Source organism: Otolemur garnettii, unplaced genomic scaffold (genome assembly GCF_000181295.1).
Source record: "Otolemur garnettii isolate 467f Iridium unplaced genomic scaffold, OtoGar3 scaffold00008, whole genome shotgun sequence".
NCBI classification, from domain to species: domain Eukaryota; kingdom Metazoa; phylum Chordata; class Mammalia; order Primates; family Galagidae; genus Otolemur; species Otolemur garnettii.
This window is the reverse complement of record NW_003852403.1, coordinates 21,466,824-21,472,764: the sequence shown is the minus strand read 5'-3', so window position 1 is coordinate 21,472,764 and position 5,941 is coordinate 21,466,824. Positions and strand designations below refer to the sequence as shown.

The 5,941-nt window shown below is 37.4% G+C and overlaps 1 protein-coding gene and 1 pseudogene across 2 annotated transcripts in view; both read right to left on the bottom strand.

The window, feature by feature from the left end:
* JMJD1C (jumonji domain containing 1C) overlaps nucleotides 1–5,941 on the bottom strand; it is a 360,771-nt gene that overhangs the window by 328,766 nt on the left and 26,064 nt on the right. The window lies entirely within an intron of this gene.
* Nucleotides 3,446–5,941, bottom strand: part of LOC100951310 — a 3,234-nt pseudogene continuing 738 nt past the window's right edge. Inside the window, exon 2 of the transcript XR_002771739.1 lies at nucleotides 3,446–3,552. The product of XR_002771739.1 is annotated as a 60S ribosomal protein L17 pseudogene (transcript). The remainder of the gene's footprint in view (nucleotides 3,553–5,941) is intronic.

Sequence of the window (5,941 nt, the reverse complement as noted above, 5' to 3'; positions counted from 1 at the left end):
TTAATCCATTCATGGGTCAGTGTGCACTTAGGCTATTTCCATGTCTTGGTTATTATAAATTGGGCTGCCATAACCGTCCTGGTTAGATGTCCTTGTTGGAAAATAATTTTTGATCATCTGGGCATATACCTAGTAGAGGAATTATAGGATCAAACAGTAGGTCTACTTTTAGTTCCTTGAGTTTTCTCCAAACTTCTTTCCAAAAGGTCATATTAGCTTGCATTCCCACCAGCTGTGTGGAAGTGTTCTCTTCTCTCCACATCCACACCAACATCTGTAGTTTTGGGATTCTGTGATGTGGGCTAAGCTTACTGGAGTTAGACGATACCTCAAAGTGGTTTTGATTTGCATTTCTCTGATAATTAAAGATTAAAAATGATGAGCATTTTTTCATGTGTTTGTAGGCCTGTCTTCATCAGAGAAGTTTCTGTTCAAGTCTCTTGCCCACATAGAAATGGGGTTATTTATTCTTTTCTTATTGATTAGAGTTCTCTGTAGATTCTAGCTATCAGACCTTTGTCAGAAGCATAACCTGCAAAAATCTTCTCCCATTCTGAAGGTTATCTGTTTGCTTTACTTACTATGCTCTTGGCTGTAATTGTGGATTTTCAATGTCTTCTGCCACCCAGCAAATTTTTAGATCTTTCCTAAGACCTCATTAAAACATTTCTTTTAGAAATAAATTACTCTCCAGTTTATTCAAATCATTTTGAGGATTGAAAGAGGTAAAAATCTGGAGAATCCAAACCCAAAAAACAAACTAGTAAAGCACACAGCAGGAAGAAGCAATTAACAGGAGCTGGAAGGAAAAATGTGGGGAGAAAAGGAAAGCTCAGGCAGAGAAAAAATTATCTATTTCTCTTAGATTACAGACTGTGTACACCAGAAGCTCCATGGAAATGAGGAAAAACTCCAAATTTCCATTCTTTCACATCCTAATCTAGATGTATAAGGAATTCATTGTATACTGCATTCCAAAGCTGAATTTTAAAATTATACGCCTTTCAATTTATTTTTGGCTATTCACTTAGTCCTGAATGTCGTAGGTATGTTCTTACCAACTGCCACTAAGTGAAATGACATAAAGCAGGTCCCTGAATGAAGTTGTTTCGTTTTTTTGCTATAACATTGATGAGGGGGGGAAAATGGTTTCATTTTATATCATTTTGCTTAAAAGTCAAAGTTTCCAAGAACTTACTGAACACATTAAATGAGTAATTACCGTATACAGGTCTATTCTAGAGAGATGTAATTAAAGTATTTTACCTTAAACTCCTGGGCTCAAGTGATTCCCCACCTCAGCATCCCAAGTAGCTATGACTACAGTGTGTGTCACCACACCTGGCTAATTTATTTTTTATTTTTTTAGAGACAACTCTGATGTCCAGGCTGGTCTCAAACTCTGGGCCTCAAGCAATCCTCTCACCTTGGCCTCCCAGAGGGGTAGAATTATACATTTGGGCCACTACAGAGGGCCACAATCAACTGAATTCTAATTCCAGACCCACCATTTACTACCTATGTTATAGTCAATAAGCAACTTGAGTAAGAAACTGTGCTGGTTTCCTGTCTATAAAATGGAATGATAATAGTTCCTATATAAAGAAGTTGCTGTGAAAATTAAAGAAGTGAATATATGCTACAGATGTAGAAAAGAGTTGCATAAAAGGAAGCACTCAATTGGCTACTGCCAAGACAGGTCAGTAACCAAAGGGAATAATGCACGGTATATGGCACACTTCCTGGGTGAAGGAAACAGCTATAACTCAGACTTTACTTAGAAAAGCAAACAATGTAACCTAATCATGTGTACCCTCATACTAACTGCAATTATTAAAAAATGCATATATATAAATTCAATGTGATGCTTCCTAATTTTTTAAAAATTAAATTCCTGGCAGGGTGTGGTGGCTCATGCCTATAATCCCAGCACTCTGGGAGGCTGAAGTTAGTAGATCACTTCAGCTGAGGAGTCTGAGACCAGCCTGAGCAAAAGTGAGATCCCATCACTACTACAAATAGAAAAATTATCTGGGCATTGTGTCACATGCTATTAGGGAGCATCCCAATAGTCCCAGCTATTTGGGAGACTGAGGCAAGAGGATCGCTTGAGCCCAGGAGTTTGAGGTTACTGTGAGCTATGACTCCATGGCACTCTACTGAGGGAAGAAGAGTAAGACCCTGTCTCAAAAAACAAAATTTAATTCCTAATTTAACGTACATGGTTGACCTAATCAAGTATGATTATTTTGTAAAATCTCAACACCTTTAGTTAAATAACTACCCTCATAGAAGAACTCATCCCAAACCATAACTATAACATCTAATATAAAAGAACTATATGTCAGCCAAAATAGTCTTTAAAATGGCTCAGCTGGATTGCTTTTTATTCATCATTAAGAAAATGAAGTAATTACCTAACAAATTTATTAGGTTACGTTCTCATGAAAACTAACACAATTTGAAAAGCAAAAAGGACTATTTTCAGTTACAAATAAAGTATAAAAGATCAAAAGAATTCAATCATTTCCACAAAGTACAAAACCACAAAACATACCACCATAATGTTAGCTCCCAGGTAAAACGATTGTGTAAGTCTAGATTAGGGGTATCAACCTTGACACTATTACATTTTAGGGCAGATAATGGTTGTTCGGTGAAGGGGGAGCCTGTTTTCTTTGCATTTGAGGAAGTTGAGCAATATTCCTGCCTCTACCCACTAGATTCCAGCAGTACCACCTCGTCCCACTCACCCACTCATGACAACCAAATGTGTCTCCAGACACTGCCAAATGTCAACTGCTGCAGACTGGGGAAAAAATCTTTTTGTTTCTAAGTGGGAAGAGGGGTTACTAATAACAACCAGGTTTCTTGTACCCCCTCTCCCTCCCCACCCCTATTGTGCCATTTCTTTGAAAACTTCACAAAAAAGATGGATTATCTTCCCACAATGCATTTTAGTATCTTGATTATACTTGCAAATAAGATTGCAGCTGGTATCTATTTTACACTTAATCTAATTCTCTGCAGAATTAGTTGTAAAAGGATGTAATTCCTCAATAATATATAATGTTAATACATATTTTTAACTATGATTCATTTAAAATTTTTCCCTTCTCTATTAGGATTGGAAATTTTAATTATATTTTCCTTCTAAACCAGACACATTAGATTGCTAATCACTAGTACAGTACTTCAGCAAATTAACTGCTAATACTTATCAGCACGAAATATTAAGCCTGTGATAAGCATTTAACATGAATTATCTCATTTAGTCCTAACAATAATCTTAAGAGATACTATCTCCACTTTTTCAGGTATGGAAACTAAAGCTGAAAAGAAACAGAATGCCTAAATTATGAACATGACTTCATAGGAGTAAAGAGAGAAAGAAAGAGCCAAGATGGGATTGCAAGCCTCCAATGCCAATGCTTATACTATGACATCAGATTTCATTCACTATGAATGATCCCAAAAATGAATCTATGGACCTCTTATCTTTTGAGATAATGCTGCTTTCCTCATTTAATAATTTTTGAATATGTAACTTTTAGTGATATAAATTTTCCAAATGAATAATATCCCTTTTTCCTAGTATGTATTCCCTCCTTCTGAGAACAAGCATACTACTTACTTGAACTTTAAATAGTGGCCTTTGTGATAAGAGAATGTATAGTTGAACTTGAGATTCTGTGGAAAAATAGGGTTGAAAACATAAAATCTTGACCAAACCAATGAAAGCAATGACGAATTTATTTTTATATTCTCTTAAATTTTAAAAAAATGGCAAGAATAAATAAAAAGAATATCCATGCCAATTTACAAGGTCTTATAATTATGTTTGTGAACTCAGCCTAGAAAAAGTGCTACATATCTCATTGCTGAGTATCACTACAGTCACCTTCACAGTACTCTCCCCGGGAAGCTATGCACTGACACCAGTGCCTAGTCCACACTTGAAAGCAATTTTCTGGAATACCCATCAGAACTGTCTTCATATTGCCCTTGATTGCCCTTTGAATGCCATCAAAATGTCTTCCTTTCAGTGTTTCCTTTATCTTTGGGGCAAAGAAAAAACGTCATTTGGGCCAGATCAGGGGAATAGGGAGGGTGTTCCAATACGGTTATTTGTTTACTGGTTAAAAACTCCCTCACACAAAGTGCCGTTTAAGCTGGTACATTGTTGTGATGCAAGAGCCACACCTTTCTCATGCCAGTCACAAAGTACTTAGTAAATGCTAAGTGTTCACTTTTTTTGTTTGTTTTTTGGAGTTTTTTTGAGACAGACTCTCACTATGTCACCCTTGGTGGAGTATCATGGCATCACAGCTCACAGCAACCTCAAATTCCTGGGCTTACATGATTCTCTTGCTCAGACTCCCAAGTAGCTAGGACTACAGGCACCCGCCACAACTCCCTGCTATTTTTTTGTTGCAGCTGTCATTGTTGTTTTTGCTGGCCCCGGCCAGGCTCAAACCCAGCAGCCTCAGCGTATGTGGCCAAGGCCCTAGTCAATGAGCTATAGGCGCCACCCTGCTTTTATTTTTGAAGGATATTCTTGTATAAAAACTTTTAAAACATGGAAGAAAATACCTATGGTTCTTCTTGAAATACTTCCTGTACTCTCCTCTTTCTATACCTGTTCTTTCAAAATCCTCTTGCCATGGAGTTGTCCTCAGGGAACGCAAGTCCTTTTTACAATCTCCATTTCTACCGTACAAGTATTTATTCAAATAAAACAGAAATAGGGTAAAAAAGAAAAAGAAAAATCAGAGAAAAAGATATTCCCCTCTCCCCTCAATGCCCTGTTTCTTTTTCTAAGCTCTTTCCAGTTCAGTGTAAAATAATGAGTAAAATTTTATCCTGGAAATAAAATTCTCACAAATGACAAAAAGGTTTCAAAAATATATCCGAATTTACTCAGATATTTTTTCTTTTGTTCTATCATCTCAGCTAGAGTGCAGAGGCATCATCAAAGCTCAGTGCAACCTTAATCTCCTGGGCTCAAGTCACCATCCTCCCTTAGCCTCACAAAATGCTGGGACTACAGATGTCAGCCACCATGCAGTCCTTGCCCTGATTTTGAGTTAAGGGAAGTCATATTTGGAAAAGCATCACTGTGCATGTTTTATTTCTAGAAATGAACCAGAAGCACTTTGAAACCAGTAGAGAACTTTCATTCACACAGGCCTAGGACAAAGTAACGCAATGGTGCTATACTGTACTGTATGAATGAATTAATATTTTTCTGTATGTAATCAGCAATCAAATCTATCAACTTATTCAACAAACACTCGCCCACGACCTACCAGGTACTGCTGCCTTGTAAAGAGATCAAAGAGAACAGGAAATATGTAGCCTCTGCTCCCATAAAGTTTATTGTGTAGCAGGGACAAAGACAAGTATAAAAAGACCTTTACAATTTAGTGTTAGAAAGGGTGAAATCCAAGAAGATACTAAATCAATGAAAGGGAACACAGAGAAGGAGCAACTAATCCAAAGTCTGAAGACCAAATGAAAGTCAGCCAAAGAAGGGGGTAAGAAGAAGGTAAAGGGTTTCAGGTAAATGTAAAAAACAGAAAGCTTATGAAAATATATCATATGTGAAGAAGTACAAAAACTTTAGTACAGTATGACTGAAGCTTAGAACCATTTACTGAAACAATACAGTTGGGAGAAATTGGGGCACAGAGAAGTATAGATAGAGAAAGTGGTGAGAGCTGAAGGTATACATGTTAGCAGGGACCAAGTGACCAAGACCTGGTACTTACTAAGTTTGAATTTTATTTGTTTGTTTGATTTTGAGACAGAGTCTTACTCTGTTGCTTCGGCTAGAGTGCCATGGCCTCAGCCTAGCTCAAAGCAACCCCAAACTCCTGGGCTCAAGTAATCCTCCTGCCTCAGCCTCCTGAGCAGCTGGGACTCCAAGTGCCCACTACCA